The sequence below is a fragment of the Ptychodera flava genome, chromosome 6 (assembly GCF_041260155.1).
Source record: "Ptychodera flava strain L36383 chromosome 6, AS_Pfla_20210202, whole genome shotgun sequence".
Lineage (NCBI taxonomy): Eukaryota > Metazoa > Hemichordata > Enteropneusta > Ptychoderidae > Ptychodera > Ptychodera flava.
Genome location: NC_091933.1, coordinates 23,302,132 through 23,323,198, shown reverse-complemented (window position 1 = coordinate 23,323,198; position 21,067 = coordinate 23,302,132). Strand labels below are relative to the sequence as shown.

The window sequence follows — 21,067 nt, the reverse complement described above, 5'->3', positions numbered from 1 at the left end:
TTGGCTGAAGTAAAACTGCTTAATGACTTTCAACAATGTTATATCATAGTATCTTGAATGTATATTGCAAGTTTCATCAATTTGTGTCAAGTCCATTCAGATTTATGTATCTAATTAGAAAAGTTTATTGAATATGCAAATAAGTATTTGGCTGAAGTAAAACTGCTTAATGACTTTCAGCAATGTTATATCATAGTATCTTCAATGTACACAGCAAGTTTCATCAATTTTGGCAAAGTCCATTCAGATTTATGTATCTAATTAGGAAAGTTTATTAAATATGCAAATAAGTATTTGGCTGAAGTAAAAATGCTTAATGAATTTCAACAATGTTATATCATAGTATCTTTAATGTACATAGCAACTTTCATCAATTTTGGTCAAGTCAATTCAAATAAATATCCCTAATTCCAAAAGTTCATTAAATATGCAAATTAAGAGTTTGATGAAGTAAGAATGCTTAATGACTTTCAATAATGTTAAATCATAGTGTCTTCAATATACATACCAAGTTTTGTCAATTTTGATCAAGTCAAATCAGATATATATCCCTAATTATGAAAGATCATTAAATATGCAAATTATCCATTATCTTTTATGTCACCCCTTAATATATTTCACAGATGATATATCTTTGTGTGATCAACATTTGTAGCAAATATCATCAAATTGTGTGCAATCGTTGTCAATATATATCTGCTTTTTCTAAAATCATTAATTATGCAAATGAGCAAAAAGTAAGCAAGCCACACCCACCAAAAACTAATCAGCTCTTGCCATTTGCAAACTGAATCTATATACCAGATTTAATTCTGATCTGATGAGCCATTTTTGAGATATTGAGCACACAGACAGACAGACACACAGACAGACACACAGACACACAGACAGACAGACATCGCTGCGACATATGCTCACGTGTGTCAACATGTGAGCAAAAAATGATTGCCAAAGGACAACCTCTCAAAAATTCTGGTCTAATTACTGTGATATTTGCTAGTTGTATTATCACTGACTCAGGTTTGTTCAAATTAGCATAAAAATTGCATACGCATATTTTTCAGATTTTTTTTTCTAATTTGAAGTTTGAAGTTCTTATCTGAAGTCATGTTACATAACTTATAAAATTATTTTGCAGATTCCTAGGGATAAATTTATCCATTTTTTGCTCATGTGTTCATTCACGTGGGCATATGTCACAGCGATGTCTGTCTGTGTCTGTTTGTCTGTCTGTCTGTGTGTCTCTCTGTCTGTTGGTCATATATCTCAAAAACGGCTGATCAGATCAGAATCAAACCCGGTACATAGATTCAGTTAGCAAGTGGCAAGAAGTGATTAGTTTTTGGTGGGTGTGGCTTGCATACTTTTTGCTCATTTGCATAATATTAATGATTTTTAGAAAAAAATTGAGATACGTACATTAAAAACAACACCACACAATTTGATGAGATTTGGTACAAATGTTGGTAACACCAAGATGTATCAGCAATGGGAACCATTAAGGGGTGACATGAAAGATAGTTGCTAATTTGCATATTTAACGAACTTTCGTAATTAGGGATATATATCTGATTTGACTTGATCAAAATTGACCAAACTTGGTATGTATATTGAAGATACTATGATTTAACATTATTGAAAGTCATTAAGCATTTTAACTTCAGCCAATTCCTAATTTGCATATTTAATGAACTTTGATAATTAGGGATATATATTTGAATTGGCTGGACCAAAGTAGATGAAACTTGCTGTATGCATTAAAGATACTATGATACAACATTATTGAAAGTCATTAAGCAGTTTTACCACAGCCAATTCAAAATTTGCATATTTAATGAACTTTCCTAATTAGGGATATACATCTAAATATCTAAATATATAAATATCTATATATCTAGATTGTAGTTGTTGAAACTTGCTGTATACATCAAAGATACTGTGATATAATATTATTGAAAGTCAAAAGACATTTTTACTTCAGCCAATTCCCAATTTGCATATTAAATGAATTTTCATAATTAGGGATATATCTGAATTAACTTGATCAAAATTGATGAAACTTGCTATGTACATTAAAGACACTGTAATACAATATTATTGAAAGTCATTAAGCATTTTCTCTACAGCCAATTCCTAATTTGCATATTTAATGAACTTTCCTAAATAGGGATATATATCTGAACTGACTTGACCAAAGTTGACAAAACTTGCTACAGTACATGTATTGGAGATACTATGATACAACATTATTGAAAATCAATAAGCATTTTGAATTCAGCCAATTCCTAATTTACATATTTAATGAACTTTGCTAATTAGGGATCTAATTAGGGATATATATCTGATTTGACTGGACCAAAGTTGATGAAACTTGCTATATACATTAAAGATACTATGATACAACATTATTGAAAGTCATTAAGCATTTTTTCTTCAGTCAATTCCTAATTTGCATTTTCAATGATATTTTCTAATTAGGGATATATACTGGGATTTACTTGATCAAAGTTGGCAAAACATGCTATGTACATTGATGATTATACCAGGTCAAAACAATATCAAAAGTCATTTCACATTTTCATGTCAGCTAATTTATAATTTGCATATCTAATGAGCTTTCACAGTTTGGCATATATGGCTTGAAGGACTTGGCTAAAGGTAATTACACTTGCTATATAAAGTGGTGGTACAATGACAGCAGTCAAAAACTTTAATATTTTTTATTTCAGCTAATACTTGTATACTTCATGATCTTTTAGAGTTGATCGGTGGTGAATATTGTTTATTATGTTGATCATAATACTTTCGATGAAGTTGCAAACATGTGGCAGAGGTTCATGCAAATTACATATAACTGCAATAATAATGAAACACGTGAGCATTTTCAGTTCATATCTGGTTTTCAAAGGATTATCAAACTTCACATGTGTAATGTTGGTGCCAATATTCCCATTTGTGGTTTATAGAGGTATCACTTGTTGTATATTTGTGAAAATTTATCTAGAGTGTAGGTTTCTAGGGATAAGTTAATGCATACTTTTCAAAATGATTTTAAAATTGTTTATATGTGTATTTACATCTTTTGGGCCAATATTCCCATTTGTTGTTAACTCTTTTCTGAAATCACATGACTGAAAAGTTTCAAATTTCTCATATAGACTCACAAGAATGACTTAATTCTGGTCAAATGAAGAAGAAATTAATTTTTATATGCAAGACTTTGTAGCCAATGTTAGCATTATTGATTACAAAATATTGTTTCTCTTAACCCCGGCACCAGGCTGTTAGCTTTCAAATATGATTTGTAGAAGATGAAGGATGACTTCATTCAGACTTAATGAACTGATGGTGAAATGTGCTCATTTACATGTATGTTATTTTGGGGGATCAAACTTATAATCGTTGACAAAAACATTATCAACGAAAATGCTTGTGTCAATTTGCTTTCAAGTTCGGTAAATAATCACAGGGAACTCTGACTGAATAACAGTAAACAAGTAAATAAAAAATATAGCAAAATATTAAAATATTAAAAAGGTCAAAAAAAGAAATGAACATAATAAACAAAAACAAAAAAGTACACAAAAACAAACAAGTGCACAAGCAAACGACTAACAGATCTATTGCGAGATAGGAAAATAAAAAAATATAAAAAATGGTCAAACAAGAAAAAAATAGAATAAACGATGACAAATTATTTTTTAATTACTTGCTTACCTTAGTTTATTCAGCCAGAGTTCAAGTCCCTGTGATATCATTGGATTGTTAGTGCTGATTAAATGGAAGCATGGAGTTATTGATGCTATTTTCTCTTCAAACGCATATCAAGGTGCTTTCAAATTTGTCACGTAGGATTATAAGTTGTTGCGTGAAGCTCCCTCTACTTTCGTGTGAGACAATGAAGCAGGCGCTACGCATTTCACCAACAGCATCGCGACATATCGTGCTTGCCAATCACATCCACCGTTACAAATTTCCTTGGTATGTAAACACATGCATCTGAACATGGTGCCAGCATTCTGTTGGCTGTGCGACGCTCAGTTAGATTCAAAGAATAGATGAACTATCTTTTCTGAAACTTTCCCACAAGAAATCTTGAAAGTTGGAAGCTATCAGTCTACAGGTAGAAGTTAGTCTTGCTTCTACTGTCTATGATATTAACAACATTGAGGTCCATTGACATGCATCTAATGTAAATGTTATTCTCAGATAATTGCATTATTTTATTTGTAGAATTTTACAACTTTTGTGTGGCTGATATTCCTTAGAGGTTCAGGTGACAGTGACAAAGATGGCGTCTAGTTCTTCACGCAATGAAAGTCAGGATGCCTCTTCACGTGATACTGGTGAGTACATGGCTTCCTTGAAAGTTGGAAGCTGTTATCAGTCTAAGGGAATGGCCAGTTACTCGGGGGGGGGGGGAGGGAGATCACCCTACTTTAGAATATACTCAAAAGGGACAGGAAAATTATTGTGTTTTTAATTGTAAGAGAGTACAGATTTCACATCATATCAGCCCCCAATCACATCTAATGCATCGTACAGTCTCAGTTTTCAGCATATGCCCTTCCGGGTGCGTAATTTAAAGTATATATTATAGATTAATAGCAAATTAGAATGTATGTACAATTTGTTACTTCCATTTGCCAGTTAAACCATGAGACTCTCATGAGTGTTATAGTGTGTGCTAGCTATCAGAATTCAGGGAGTTGAAGAGCATAGGCCTCATTTTGACAGCCAGGAGCAATAATGTTAATGCAGTCTTTTGAAAATTGTAATATGTGAGTGAGTATTCTTTAATTTAGGAATTTGTAATGGTAAAATATATCACAAGCTCCTATGGGTCAAGCCCCCTCCAAACACCTCCTGTCCAATATCAGTACTTATAAAAAATTGTCACTGCATTTATTGACAAAGACTGTCATATCTCGGTGAATTGTTCTTGCAATCGTATAACCCAGCACTGGATTTATAAGGTTCAAATGTTCCAATCTCTAGCGGGGTACTAGCCCATTCTAACCAACCCTGTAAATACCAAATAATTACATACTTTGTACCTCCCTGTTGATGAGAACGGTTCGCCAGTGATGTATAAAGTATCCATGGATGAAGATATTGAAAAGGAAAGGTTGACACTTTTATTTTGGCTTTTTTCTATTTTGGTTCACCGTACCTGAACACCATTCATCCTATAGCAAGCAGTCCTTTGGTACAACAGAAAATAGACTCCTTCACTTTTTGACATTAAACCAAATAATGATAAAAAATACTAACAATTCTGTCATTTCATGATGAATTATTTTCACACAGAATGCTAGACTCCTTTGGCTCAGAGTAGGTTGAAACCAACTGTAAGCTTGCTCCAATAAACCTAATGCATTACAACCCATGATTGTAAATTCTGTTCAAATACAGGTGTATGCTCAGTGTTGTTCATTCTGTTTTATCAATAAAAGTTCATTCTGATAAGGGTTTTTTTAATGTGATGATTTCATCCACCATTACTCACTTCCCTACTCACATCTGTAATCATAAGTCACATGATCACTGCCTCAAGTTCATATGCTTTTTTATCAGTTGCTCATCTGTAAAATACGCTTTTTCTTTTGTTGTAAGTAAATCCCCAAACTCGAATGTTTTATACAAGGTGATATTATAATGGGCAATTTGGTTTTGAATTGTGATGGGGACTTTTGGATTTACATGTAGGTAAATTTTTTTTAGAGAATTTTTCACATGCGCTGTAGATAAGAAAATTTAGATAGTTTTAATAAACATCACACTACAGTTGCTAGTACTGTATGGTCTATTTAAACCTGAAAATACTGTTGTTTTGATTTTGAAAAGCATTTAAAAGTGCATAATCCCCTCTCATGAAAGTTCATTCTTATTTCTTTGCTTACCATTCAGACTCGTTGTACAAAGCTCCTGCTGTGCGGGTACCAACCATCAACCAGTTGATGAAAATAGCAAGTAAATATAACATGGAACCCACCACAGAAGACTTACAACATTATCAAGGTAGTTTGGTCTGCCCCAACGCATTATGCTCGTTGAGATGATTATAACCTTGGTTAACAATTATGTGATAATTCATATACAAAAGTCTCAAATTCATTGTAACAAAAACGTTTTACAAGAAATGTTATTTATGATAAGTATTTAAATACATAAACTAGACGTGCACTCTCTGAAAATTTGAATGTAACATCTTTATTTTTCCCTTTGAAACATAGTACTGTACGAGTTTATAAAGGAATGTGGACTCAAAATATTCTTGTCAGGGACCTCAAAGTACAGAGCTTGAATAGCATAGAGACATTAAAATGTTGTGAAAATATGTATTACACAGATCATTGGATTGGTAAGAAATATCTTCAGCCCAGAGAACGGAGAACAAAGAAGTATCAATTTCTTGTATACATTGTAGATGTATGATTACACAAAGTGTAATCACTTGAACAAACTGCATACTTCACAAAACATTGTAAGTTCATGATGGATTGAAAGAAAGTATTTGTAGCATCCTAAATTGTTTTAAATTTCAACAGACTTCATGGCATGGTCATGCAAGGCTTTTGATGTCATAGACAGTTTGCCGGAACCTCTACTTCCGGTCAAGTATCCAAGAACACCTGGCTACAGACCGAGACCTGAAGAAAACAAACTGAATGCCTGGTAAATGTTGACATTTCTACAGTACAGTTAGGCTGTGTATACCAATACTGAAGCCCTGAAATTGATCAGACTTCTATTGTACCGGGTACATAGATCACTCTTCATTTTCATTATGCAGAAAGTTTGGCTTGTATAACATGCCTATTACCTAAGCTTAGTTGCACCTTCAATGACTTTCTGTAATCTTGATAAAAATAAAAAATACCGTCAAGGACAGTGTGCTCACATTCGGTTTGAATTGGTAAATTCAAGAAATATTTAAACCAGAAAAACAAGAATGACAAAAGCAAATAAGGTCTGCAACTTAGGTACTTGAGGTCATCTGCATGCATATCAACTTCTATAGCAATGGGACAAGCAGATCCTACGTACATAAAGCAAATGTCAACAAGAAATCCTACATACATAAAGCAAATGTCAACAAAAAAAAATTAGCAAGAGAAGCTTGACAAAAAGAAAAGGTGGGTAAAGTGGGGAAAAAATAAAGAGTGGGAAAAAATGTACAAGGGATCTGGTAAAAAGTAATGCTACCAGCTCATCAATCTTCTAGCCCCTCCTGAATATCAAATGTTCAACCCCTTACATAAGACTAGCTGGCAGGAAATGTATTTACAACCTTGGGGATGTTTTAATTAATGCTATGAGTGATATCATTCAAATGTAAACAGCACTTAAATCAGTTACAGATAGTGAAATGCCTTCCACCTGGGGGGGGGGGGGAATTACGACATCTGGAATTATCCTGGATCCAAATTTCTCATCAGTTCTTGTGTGTGTTACATGCAAAAGTTGCAAAAATTGGTTGGCAATGAAAAAATTTACCTCAACTTTGTTTTCTGGATCAAATTTTACTACAAATTGATATACTAAATATGACAAAATTATGTTCATAGCCTTCGAAACTCTCACACAACATATACTGGGTTGGTGTAGGTCATTTAGGTCACAAACTGAGAAAATTACCTAAAATATAAAAATTTGGGGGTTTCCCAACATTGAGCAGAAAATTTATCTAATAACATCCCTTGGGACTTTGTACCAAATTACAAAGCTATCAGACAAGTAATTTTGAGAACAAGTTTTCTTGACCAAAAATGACAAAACTGTCTTAACAATACAAATTTGTATATTTCAGGACAATTTCCACATATCTAACTATTGTCATCCCTGGACATCTGTACACCAAATATAAGAGCTGTCTGTCCAGGGGCTTAAAAAGAAAATATTTTTTAAGATTTTTTGACCCAAAATGACAAAATTGCCCCAAAACAGTAACATTTCCAATTTTGTCGTAATTTCAACAATTAGAAGGGTAACACCCTTGCAAACATCCAATCCAAAGTTGAGAGCAATTGGGCTAGCGGTTTCAGAAAAGAATAAATTTTACTTAAAGTGAGAAAAATAACCAAAAAATTCAGCAAAAATACAAGATTCAAGATATCTTCACAATATTCATAAAACTGATTTTGATCAACCTGAGAAACCTGTATACCAAATATCAAAGCTATCAGATCGGTAGTTTTTGAATAAAAAAATTTTTTAACCAAAAATTCAGAAAATTGCCCCAAAATTAAAAATATGAAAATTTCAATTCAATTTGTATAAACTTGACTGAGGTCATCCTGAGGAACATGCATACCAACTTTCAAAGCAATCAGATGAGTGGTTTCAGAGAAGAACATTTTTTGACTAAAAACTGAAAAAATTACCCCAAAAATAGAAACATGCAAATTTCATCCCAAATTTTATAGACCTAATTTTGAATACCTAAAGGAACCTGCACACCAAGTTTCAACCCAATCTAACCAACGGTTACAGAGTTTTAGCAATTTGCAGTGTTTTTTCTTTTTCCCCCTCATTTGCATAGTCTTGACACTGACAAGTTCATTTGAAAAGTTCACTTCTCCATCCCTAGGTGCACCTGTACACCAAATACTAAGAAAGTAGGTGCTGCAGTTTAGGTGTTTTAGATGTAGACGGACGTACATACATACATACATACAGACATGCAAATCGGATGCAAATGAACTGATTCAGCTTATACGATAACCTAACATTGGTATACCAAATGTGAGCTAAAAATTGATGAACTGATTTTGATTGGGCTTCTACTGTACATTGGTTATACAAAGATTTAGTCATGCTTCAAGTTTTAGGAGTATGATTCATCATAATTAAGTAATTTGCTTATTAATTAATCCATGTACAAAAATTGATTGCACTAAATTTGATTCACTATATTTGATCAAACCTCGAAGGTACATTTTTTGCATTTGCAATTAGTCATGCTTGAAGTTTGATTAAAATGACATATCGTAATGAGCTCATTTGCATATTTATGAATGATATTTTGGTAATCAGGCTCAATGTCATAGGTGAAAGCGCTGAATTTAAACAGGTACAATATTCCTGAATCACCTGTGTCTTCCTCAAACATTATGAGCGAAATAAAAAGCATCAAGCTTGTGTATAAGAAAAACAAAGTTTTATGAACAACTGTATTTGTTATTTTGCTTCAACATGATGTTTATTATACATTTCTTTTGGCACATGGTGTCCATAACTTTGATTTCATCTTCTATTGATGTCATTAAAAATTAAATTTTTCGAATGATCAAACATTTTATGCCCTGCAAAGTAATGACATTTTTAACATTACTTTTCAGGTACTGGCGATGTGACATAAAGGGTGCAGATACGGGCAAATTAGCAGGCAAGACTTTAGCCATCAAGGACAATGTCCCAGTGGCTGGTGTTCCTATGATGAATGGTAGTTATGTTTTAGAGGGATACGTACCAGAATTTGATGCAACTATCGTTACTAGGATACTGGATGCAGGTAAGTCTATAATTGTTAAACAATTACACCCCTGTGCGGAAAGCAAACTAGTGGGTTAATGTTCTCACTCATTGTCAATCTGTCACCATGACTGTCTGCCATTTGTGCTGTCCACCTTTACATCGTAGACCAGAATTCTGGAGTTCACATGAAGTGAGAAACCAGAGTTGTGGAGTTCATTAATGAGAAACTTCTGAAGCCAATTGTGATAAGTTAAAGTATGTGCGATACTTTTATTGTTATCTAAAACTCAGTTGAGTCTTTTAGACATGGCTTGCATATTCAAGATTCTTTTAAATGTTTTAAAAAGTTTCTGTAATCATATTGGAATTATGACTTCAATAATTGGTGTAATTATTTCTGAGAAAGTCTGTATGCACAATTGTCTTATTAGTAGTTGTTTTTAATACAAATTTATATTTTTTCTAAGTGTCATCTAAGTTTATTTCTGAAATCTTTTATAACATCTTTTGCAAATAAGTTTTCAGCTACTATAGACTATAGTCTATAGGAGCTATTGGGATGGGCATCCGTCCAGCGTCCGTCGTCATTCTGTATGTATGTATGTCTATTTGTGAGGATGTCCGTCCACTCAAATATCTTGAGAACTGCAGTACTTACAGATTTGATATGAGTTGGGTTGCTGCATAATATGATTATGAGAAACCATCTTTTTTTATTTTATGATATTGTTGAAAATATGCAAATTAGTGCAAAAAAAGGCGTTTTTGGTAAGAAATCTACTTCTTCATAACCGCTGGTCAGACAGCTTTGATATTTGGTATATAGGTCCCTAGGGATGACCCAACTTAGATTTGTTCAAATTGTGATGAAATATGCAAATTCGTATTTTTAAGGAATTTTTTTGTCATTTTTGGTAAAAAATTTATTTCATAAAAACCGCTTGTCTGTCAGCTTTGATATTTGGTATACAGGTTCATAGGAATGATCAAAATATGATATATTCATATTATGATGATATCTACAATTTTGTATTTTTGGCATAATTTTTGCCATTTTTGGTAAAAAAAATTGTTTCTCAAAATCAAATGATCTGACACCTTTGATATTTGGTATACAGGTTCATAGGGTTTATCTTAATGTAAAATATTGACATTATGATGAAATCTTCAATTTTGTATTTTTGCAACTAATGGTGTCATTTTTGGTCAGGCTTTCCTGAAATGAGCTATCAAAGATATCCACCTTCGTCATCAACACGTGTCACAAAAGTTATTGTCTACATAATACAGTGGAGCTCTGTCGACTGTTATGTCGCTTGGTTTCAAAACCGCTGGTCAGGCAGCTTTAATATTTCTATACAGGTGCCTTGGATGACGTTAGTGAGATAATTTCATACAATCAGGAAATACTTAATTTTGTATCCATGTCTATAGAAGCTTCAGGGACATTGGCCCTATGTTTTAGGTTTCCTGGTTGAAAGATCGTAGATTTGTCTGAATTACGAAATCTATGAAATCTGAATTATGAAATTTGAACATTTGATTCATATAGTCACAACACCATTATCTATGAAACTACTCGTCTGACAGCTTTAAAATTTGGTTTTTCGGTTTTAATGGAGGATGTTAGCTGTACTTGTTTGTTCTAGGGAGTTGAATGGTACCAAATCAGGTCCAGTGACCAGGGGTAATAATTGTAAAGTGCCTTGAGCACAAGTACTTGTGGATGATAATGTGCACTATATAAGAACCCATTATTATTATTATTATTATTATTATTATGTTATCATTACTGTAAAATCTTTCTGAAAAAGGTATTACAAAAGTACTTGGGCTAGTGTAACACATCATCCTTAAAACTGTATGTCGGACAGCTTCAAAGTTAGCTTGTGTTCTTGGGAAGATTTGTACTGGATTGTCGATATGATGTTGAAATAGTGTACAAAAATATTTGGTTGCTGTTTCATAACTTTTGTTGAAACCTTTTACTCCACATTGATTAGTGGAAGAATGCCGGCATATAATCATAAAATGGGGATGAGGCAATATAATTTAAGGTGGTTGGAAAGGCTATTTTTGCACCAATTCTTTTCTCAGAGTTAATGTCAAGTTTCAAGTGTTAGAATCAAGATATTTAGTTCAAATTTTCAGGATAACTCCCTTAGTTAATATTTTCTCCAAAGAATATAAAAATTGTATATTTGCAGCCATGATTTTGAAATATGACACCAGTAAATATTAAAATTTAATTTTTCATATATTTTTTACATATTTGAATTTAATAATAATTGGATAGTATTAATATTACCAAATTAGTTATAAATATGTTGACACTATTTATTGTAAGATTTGTACGGCAGGATTTGTAAATAAAATTTGTCTTTATGATTTTAAATGGGTTTATATATCAAAAAATTATTAAAAATTCTTTCAAATTTCAAAATGTGATTTTTCAAAAAGTCCTTCAAATACAGGAAAATTGTGCCGTACATATCTTATCTGTAACCTTGTTAATAGGCTGTAAAAATTCCATGTCCATATCTCATTTCAAAGTTGGATTAATTTGGTATACAATTATGTAGGAAAACTGTTATTCTGTCAAAAATGTTGAAAACAAGCCATATTTGCACCCCTCTTTTGAAGTCATAGAGCAGTTTTTTTGGTTAATCTCACTTTTGACAGCTCTTTGACACTCGAAGAATCTAAAAATGCATTTACAATAGCAGTCACTCACTCTGAATGCCAGCACCGCCTTGTCAAACTTTCCTGAAAAACAGCAAATAATGACTTTCCCTTTCCAAACATTTTATTAAAAGCTAGGGGACCTCTACCATAGTTAATACACTAAAGACTCTCCAACTTCTTCTTATTTTGGTCAGTTTTTCAGAAGTTTTAACAGGCTATAACTCTGCATGCCTTTGTGCCCAAATGTCTAGTTTTTTTATTCCACAGAGAATGTTGACTACTTTTATATTTTAATAGTTTTGTTGAAATTTATAACTGACGCTCTAGCCTTCCAACCACCTTAAGGATGGAGGGAGGGACAAAATGATGTGGAAAAGTGACATTTAAAAATCTCAGACACTCAAAGATTTTCCCTTTCTATGATAGGTGGTTGCATCCTTGGTAAGTCCTGTGCAGAAGATATGTGTCTGTCTGGTAATAGCTTTACCTCTGTCAAAGGAGCGATTAGAAATCCACATAGGATTGACCACAACGCTGGTGGATCAAGCAGTGGCAGCAGTGCCTTGGTAGGTGACATCATTGATTGAGCACTTCATGTAAATACCATATGTATATGAGAGAGAGAGAGAGAGAGAGAGAGAGAGAGAGTGTGATTGTTCAGTGATCTTGAAAATGACTATCTCCTGAATCAATCAATTCTTGCTATCATGGTTCTTTGATAATGGTAACTATGACACACAAGATATGTATTGAAAAGAGCAAGTCTAGTTTTACACCTATATGGCTATCTGTATAGCAATTTCAGTCAGTGCGAAAGGAAGTGAAATTGTGAATGAATGTTGGAAAATTTTAGAGATATTAGACATTAAGACAATTAAGTCTTTGAGCACCAAAGTCAATTTTTGTTGCCTTTATGAAATATTCACCAGTCAAGTATTTTCAGACATTTGCAAAAGTTTTGTGTAGCCAAACAAATGTGATTTCCATTTAGTTAAAAATTATCAAAAAAATTACAGAAATAGACATTAGTAAAATATTGCACGAAAATTTTGATGGGAAAAGCTTCAGCACTCAAAAAGTTAATTGTAAGGTGCACTCTATTAATGTGGAGGGCTAGTGTACACTTTGATCTCATTTAAGGTAACAAGGGCGACGAATTCGGACGCGCACACGCTTTAGAACGTTTCTGCGCAGATTTAACTCCAGCCTGTCGCAAATGGGTTACTTTGTAGCATGTATTTAACATCACCTGTCATTGTTGAAATTGCGCTTTTACCTAATTTTTTGACCCAGTCTCTTAGAAATACATGTGACCTATAACCTTGTCATATTTTGACCCCCTAGGAAGCTGGTTTTTATTCAATATGAGCGAAAAATTAACATTTCTCTCCCATTTACATGGCGCATATTACCCATTCACCTGGAGATATTGTAAAAAGTAGCGTGGTGACACCCTTTTATTAAAGTGTAAACTAAATGGTATTATGTCAGGATTTTATTTGCCAAGTTTGGTCAAAATGACACCATTCAAAGCGACAGGAAGAAAGTTCGAAAATTATGTAGTGATATAATTTCGATATCGTCATTTTGTAATTGATACTTATGTAAAAATTTCTTTACAAACATCATGAAAACTATACATTCGATAGATATGGATCTTGAGTCTTGGTAATTATTAACATTAACTCATTTGCTAAGCGTTTTATAATTGCTTTCTTTAGTTTAAGTGAATTATATCATTTTTATTTATTTCTAACGACGCCATTTTAACGTCCGTTTCCATGGAAACGAGCGCGGTGACCCCCATTTTTTATTTTATTTTTGCACTTGCGCAACTTCCAAGAATATTTGTGCAAAGTTTCAAGAAAATGACACCACAACTTAATTTTGACGTAATTCGTAGTACTTGATCTCATTTAAGGGTAAAAATGTTGCCTTTTTGTCACTTTAGGTCGCCAGTGGTGATGTTGACATGGCCATTGGAGGTGATCAAGGTGGTTCAATACGAATGCCTTCAGCATGGTGCGGTGTGGTAGGTTTGAAGCCAACCTTTGGGTTAGTGCCCTATACTGGAATTCTTCCTGTAGACAACACCATTGATCACACAGGACCTATCACAAAAACTGTCTATGATGCAGCATTGTTACTAGAGGTGGGTTTTATCAGTGGCTCCTGTTAATCACAATTTTACACTCTACGTTTGTTCATGCACTGGAATATACCCCGCATAGATGGGAACAAAACATGCCCTATTGTTTAAGGAGGGTAATTACTGTTTGGTCACTCATACAGAGAACTATTTTCCAATTTTGAAAATTGTACACTGTATTGCAAATTAGTACTTATATTGAATTTTATTTTAAACAATTTTTCAGACGTGTGTATGTCATAGTATAGTACAGTACTGACTGAACACAAACTTTTGAGAAATAGATTGACACATGTTTTGACTCCAAAGATTAGAATAGAAACAAAGTGGCTAAGTTGGTGTTGTGGATCATATTGCTAAACAAGCTATAGATGTGCAAACAAGAATGCTTGCTGTTCATTGCCTTGTACTGTTAGGTTTAAACATTTTGAATTCAAAGTCTCTTTTATGAATATGGTATATGCCAAAAATAATTGCATCAAACATGACAAGTGTGCAACAATATAGCTGACTGGTGCCATATTTATATCACAAAATATATGCAGAAACTGAATGCTTGACAGGTTTATTTGCACATCAGATCCCTTTCAAAGCAATACCTTGTAAACTGTGTACAAGATTTTATTTCAATTGAATCAGTCAATCTTCAGATATCGAAGCAAAAGATTTAGGGACAGACAGATAAGTATATTACACCCTCACACATCAGCATGAAATTAGCCCTTGAGTCTTATAATACTGAAGCTAAAATGAATAATATATATCATTGAAATAGCAGTTAGAAACTATAAATTGAACTTGTACCATGTCACTTACGTTTCCAGCATCTTATTATACCTTGCATTGTTTATGAAAGTTCAAACAGACCCTACTTTCACCAAAAGTTCAATTGTAGGTATGTGCTTTAGTCCACGGTGATCATATCTGGTATTGTATCACTGTAACTTGTGTTTCAGGTAATTGCTGGTTATGACAATACAATGGTTTAGATCCAGACAACCAATCACCTTGAAGTACCTGAGTACACAAAAGTGGTAAGATCTTCATTTGTGAATAATTAGTGTTTTCTGTCTTCAGGTCCAATAATCGTTATTCAAGGTAACTAAGAAATTTACCAGGTCCAAGGAACATATTGAAAATGACAAAGGCAATGGGGTCATCTTGAACCACAAAATAGTGGTGGTACTAGGTGTCTGGAATGGGTAAGCGTACCCTGCCAGCTAGCCGCACCTGTCGAGATTCAATGACCCAAAGCGACAAATCCATTGCTAAAAGGACAAATCCATCGCTAAAAGGACAAATCCATCGTTATTTGGTGAATTAATATTTAATGGAAGAATGAGGTATCATATTGTTGTGAATAGTCTGTCTTAATTACCTTCTTTGTGAAAGGTTTGTATATCTCTGATTCAGCTGCCAATTGTTGATAATATGATGATAATGTAATTATTAAATCAGCACAAGTGAGTTTGTGCAGTCAATACTTAAGCAGTATCATTAATGTATTGTAGCAATGCTATGTAGAAATTGATAGTATCATTATTGTAGGACATCAAAATGGAGCAAGGTACCAGTCACTATGTTAATTAATTATAATATAATATGCAAACATTAACATCTATTGCCATTTCTTCTTGTTGCTCATCACCATGTAAAGATGCAAATTGTTTATCAACTTCACTTCAAGATAAGTTCATTGACTTGATAAACTTTCACTGTGAGGCGTGTTGCACTGAACACGAAGTAACTAGTTTGTGTCAATAAGAACTAATGCTAGAACAAGGGATTTAGGACTTAAGTTTATGAAAACTGCAGGGCAACTGTCTAAAAAATTAACGCCCATAAGCATATTGTCATTTTCTGTTTTATTTTTAGCTGACAACCAAATTACCAGGCATTAGAATAGGCATTCTGAAGGAAGGCTTTGGTTTTCCACACTCTGAACAGGATGTAGATACTATGGTTAGGGAGGCAGCATTTCAGATGACTAGCCTGGGTGCAACTGTTGAGGAGGTTTCTGTCCCTGAACATAAACTTGGTAAATATGTCACAAACACTTGGTAAATATAAAAGGTCATGTTTAATCCTGTCAAATCTCAGAATCTCTATAAAACATGTAACCCTTCAGCAGCTTATCAAGAGCACCACAATTTGTCCAATCTGATTAAAATCAGATTTTCGGAATCTTGCTGTCTTCTACTTGTATGGCTTTTGGATTTGCTGTCCTAGTATATCGACATGTTTAATAGAACCAACAGAAGACAGTTATTATAAGTACATGGAAAGCAGTAAGATGAAAGCATAGCCTATTCCTTTATCTGATTGTAATTAGAATGCACTGTGACAAACTTTGGAGAGATTTGATGAATACAATTATCAACTTGACACTTCAAGTTGATCAATCAGTAACATCCCTGGATGTGATGTATTTTTTCATATTGTGAAACAAGCATACACATCTTAGCACCAAAAGTCCAACAGATCCCCATTGAAGAATTACTCTAAGACATGCAGGGAGCAGCGAGCTGATTGTAACTCTACACTTTGAAGGCAATACAGAGTCTTCATTTTATTGTGAAAAAATATATTATACATTTTAAAAGCATGGCCAATCACCCAATGCCTTGTTTGACAAGGCAGCAAAACCATTTATTAGGCAAGTCTGAAGAGTGCAGTACTATCTGTAAGAAGAAAAGACGTGGTAATGCCAGGCACGTGAAATGAACCTTTAAGAAAGTGGTATATGTATGTTTGGAATCAAGAAATTCAAGATAGGAGTGGAGAGAGATCTTATTTATACGTCAATCCCTATCACGCAACTTTGTTAATCTGTCCAATGCTAAATAATACTTTCTTTTTGAAATCTTACAGCGCCTAGTTTATACAGGGTCATCGGAGTTCAAGGCTTTGCTAATATGATAATAAAAGGATGTGGTAAGTTCCATAACCTCTGTCAGCTCTATACTTATGTGGATCAAAATTCACTGTGTGTATCTAGAGTAAACTCTTTTGTTTGTACAAGAGTAATGAGATGAGATGTTAGGGATGTCACAAAATGATTTCAAGGCAATAATTTAGAAACTCGTGACTATTGTATATGTCCTCTTCAATCTCTTCTGCATTCATCCATTCCAGGTATAGGCTCCCAGTACAAAGGATTCTATCCATCCAGTGCTGTGAATGCTTTACACAGAGGATACAAAACTAGAATAAATGATGAGTCACATAACAGCAAGGTTAGTATGAATATATTTGCAAGCAGAGTTGAATGAGAAATTTGTCAGCTCTTTATAAGAGTAAAGTCAATCAGTCTACCTATGCAGACCACGGGACAATAAGGCATTATTAGTCACATTGTGTTAATATTTATAAATTTATAAGTATGAAAGTTGTTGATGAAAAGTAAATGTCTAAATGTACTTCTGTCATCATTGTATGCTTAAATTAGTACAAAACTGCTCTGGAATCCTGAGTGATATTCAGAATTCATGCTAATTTTGTGCTGTTGTAGCAAAAGACCCCCCAAAATAGGGGTCCTTATATTGTTGCATCTGTAGTCTCTCTAAATAATAGGAAGGGGGTCAACTGTTTCATAGCATCAGTGCACAGGTGTTCAAGTAACTCTCATTTTCTTCCCTGCTTTTAAAATGTCCAAAATGTTCTACACGCATCAACATTGAGTATCAGGGATCACTATGCATATTTTTGGATTTAACCCTTTCACCGCCATGGTTTGTCCCAAATCCATGTTTTCTATGGTAAAGTTGGACCTGTACACAGGGAACTGGGGGTGAAATGGTTAAGAAAAAAAGTTTACTGATATTTAAATGCTGAACTGACTCATGTTTTCTGGTGTTTTTAACTCAATTCAAAAAATCAAATTCTTAGTTCCCAAATTTTCAAAAGTAATTACTTAGTTTTCTCAGTATGTGTCAAATGATCTTACATAAACTGTAGAAGAGCAAAGTATTGTCAGAATTTGCTAGAGCTCATACATTATTTTGGGAGGGTTACATACATGCATATTTTCATTAGCTGAGTACAGGTCAAAGAAATTTCAGACAAATTTTTCAAAATTATGTTTCTAAAAACTTTAAAATGTGTATCTACGTGGAAAGGGGGATATGTTCATTCTAACCTCTATCACCTGATAGTCAGAAGTATGATCAGTTTTCTGTTCCATGATGTTATACAGGCGACCTTGCTCTTTGGAGATTACTTGAACCAAGAATATGGAGGTTACTTCTATGCAAAAGCACAGAACATTCGTATGGACTTGACCCGGGTATTTGACAAGATATTGGAGGATTATGAAGTGTTGGTGATGCCTACAATCCCATTCAAGGCACCAAAATTACCCAAAGGAGAAATGACTGCATCAGGTTAGTACACAACTTAATTGTGTAAGGTTGACTGTATCATTGTGATTTTACTTTTTAAACAGCCATGTATGATCGAATAAACAAAATGTAGGGATTTAGAGCCTGTGAAAGAACAATATTATTCCTAAATGTGAGTCAATATGTCTAGGACTGTAATTCACATTTCATTCGTCATCTCTTTTAAAGTTGTTTGTTACAAATTGAGTTCACCATAACACTGAGATATACACCCGTTCTTTGTTTAGTAACAAAATAACAATAACATTCTTCGTGTTTGTCACTGCAGATGTTTTCAGCAGGATGGCCAACATCAGTACCAACACTTGTCCATACAATGTAACTGGTCATCCTGCCCTAACCATTAATACTGGGTTTTCTGATGGACTACCTGTTGGCATGATGATGGTTGGAAGGAAGTTTGATGAGTCTACATTGCTCAAAGTAGCCTATGCTTATGAGAAAATACGAGATAACAATTAGGGTTCCAAAAATTAGCGATGGAAAAATAAGTTTTCATTGACATGCTCTATTCCTTGATATAAAATTCATTTGAATTTAATATAGGGTCTCTGATACAGTGATTGTGCTTTCTTGATGTTAATGTAAGTAATAATTTGTACTTTACCAACAAAACGACACAATCATGTTGTATTTCAGTAAATGTTTTAAATAAACTTGAGAAACTTCAGGAATACTTAGGAGTCATGCATTGAAATAAGAGGAAGATTTTCACTGATCTCAGAAAATATACAATCATTTTTATTGAAAGCAAGTATCGACTGTATCCATTGTAGACAATCCAAATTGTGATCTTTTTTGAAAGATTTAGATGAGGTCACAGAAGCAATTAAATTGGTTTCCAAAAGTATGGCATTTTTCTTTCAAGCAGACCCGATCTGATTAAATCTGATGTAGAGATGGGTCAATCTTTTAGTTAATCGTGCAATAATTTTCTGTTGTTAAAAAGAGAGGAGGACTGTAGAAGTAAAGACATAAACATGATTGCAGAAAAGACAAACTAATCTCTTGATCTGATTTTGATCAGATCAAGAGATTACTTTGAGTGGATTCTTTATTAAGATACATTTTTTTACCAAATAGATCCACCTTCTTTTACAGGAGAATGGCAAAGATTGTAAATTCATAATAAATGAGAACTCATATCAGATGTTTCTCTGTAAATCGAAAATATGATCATATTAAACAAATTTTGCTGATGAAATTTTTTTGTGTATTCTTTGTTGATAGTGCAGGGTTCTATTGCCAGGCTGAGGCTGATGGACTCTGAGATAATGCAAATGTCTACACCAAAGTGTGTGATGAATACAGATTATGTAACTTTCTAGAGTACAATGCCAAATGAGAACGATGGCAGAGTCTTTGTTATACTTCTGATTGGCAATTGTTTGTTTGGGCACCCTCTGGAGGGTCTATAGTTTGTCAATCAATCAATCTTTATTTTACTCAGCTCACACAAGCAGAGAGTGTGGCACGGTTCATTCCAAAATCGGACAAAGTACAAAACTGAACACTTTCAAGAGGACAACAAAGTATCCAAGTTGTACAATAAACAAGCTGCTTAACATTGGGAAGGCTAATGGATGGTCGGGACTGATTGTGATTGGACTGATATATGGCGGGTGCCACATGTGGGGCAGGATGCGCTTACTATTTTCGAAACACCTGACATCACTTCTTGGTCTTCTGGCCAGAGGTCCATATATCTTTCTTTCATGAATGTGACTTTGTTTGTGTACCGTCTATTTACTGTGCTGTTTTGTGTCTATGTTAACAACTATTGTCTTCCGAATTCTGACCTACTGTCATTGGATTATGGATTGGTATGATTGCGATTATTTTCCAAACCATCTACATACATTAGGACGATTGTTTTGTTGGCGTGGTTTTTTTTTGGGGGGGGGGGGGGGGAAACAGAGCCCGTCTTCATGTAGTCATCTCTGCTGTTTAACCGTACACTTCAGCAAAAATCCAAGTTAACCTCGTGTGCCCTGTGAGTCTACTCTGTTATAGATCTCGGAGTACCCCTCAATAGGGAGAAAACCTCGGATTGTGACGATCGCCTGATACCAGATTCATTGTCTCTTGTATTTACGTATGCTTACATGTCAGTAGTGCATCATAGCTGTTTTGTAGATATAGAAGAATCATTTCCTAGGCTGATGAAGAAAAATTTACAAAAATTTCCATATACTTAATTTTGCATCATTTTCAAAGATGACAAATGCTGTACACAACCAGGTCATTGAAAAATTCATAGACACGATTGACTTGAAAATATACATAAGTTATGTTGGTAATCACGAGGCTTCAGAGTCAATGTCGGGTGCCAACAATAGTTCTCTTTAACAAA

At 33.9% G+C, this 21,067-nt stretch overlaps 1 pseudogene; it reads left to right on the top strand.

The window, feature by feature from the left end:
* The first annotated feature begins 4,212 nt into the window (after nt 1–4,212).
* On the top strand, nt 4,213–20,034 carry LOC139135228 (amidase-like; annotated as a pseudogene).
* Nucleotides 20,035–21,067: the final 1,033 nt, after the last annotated feature.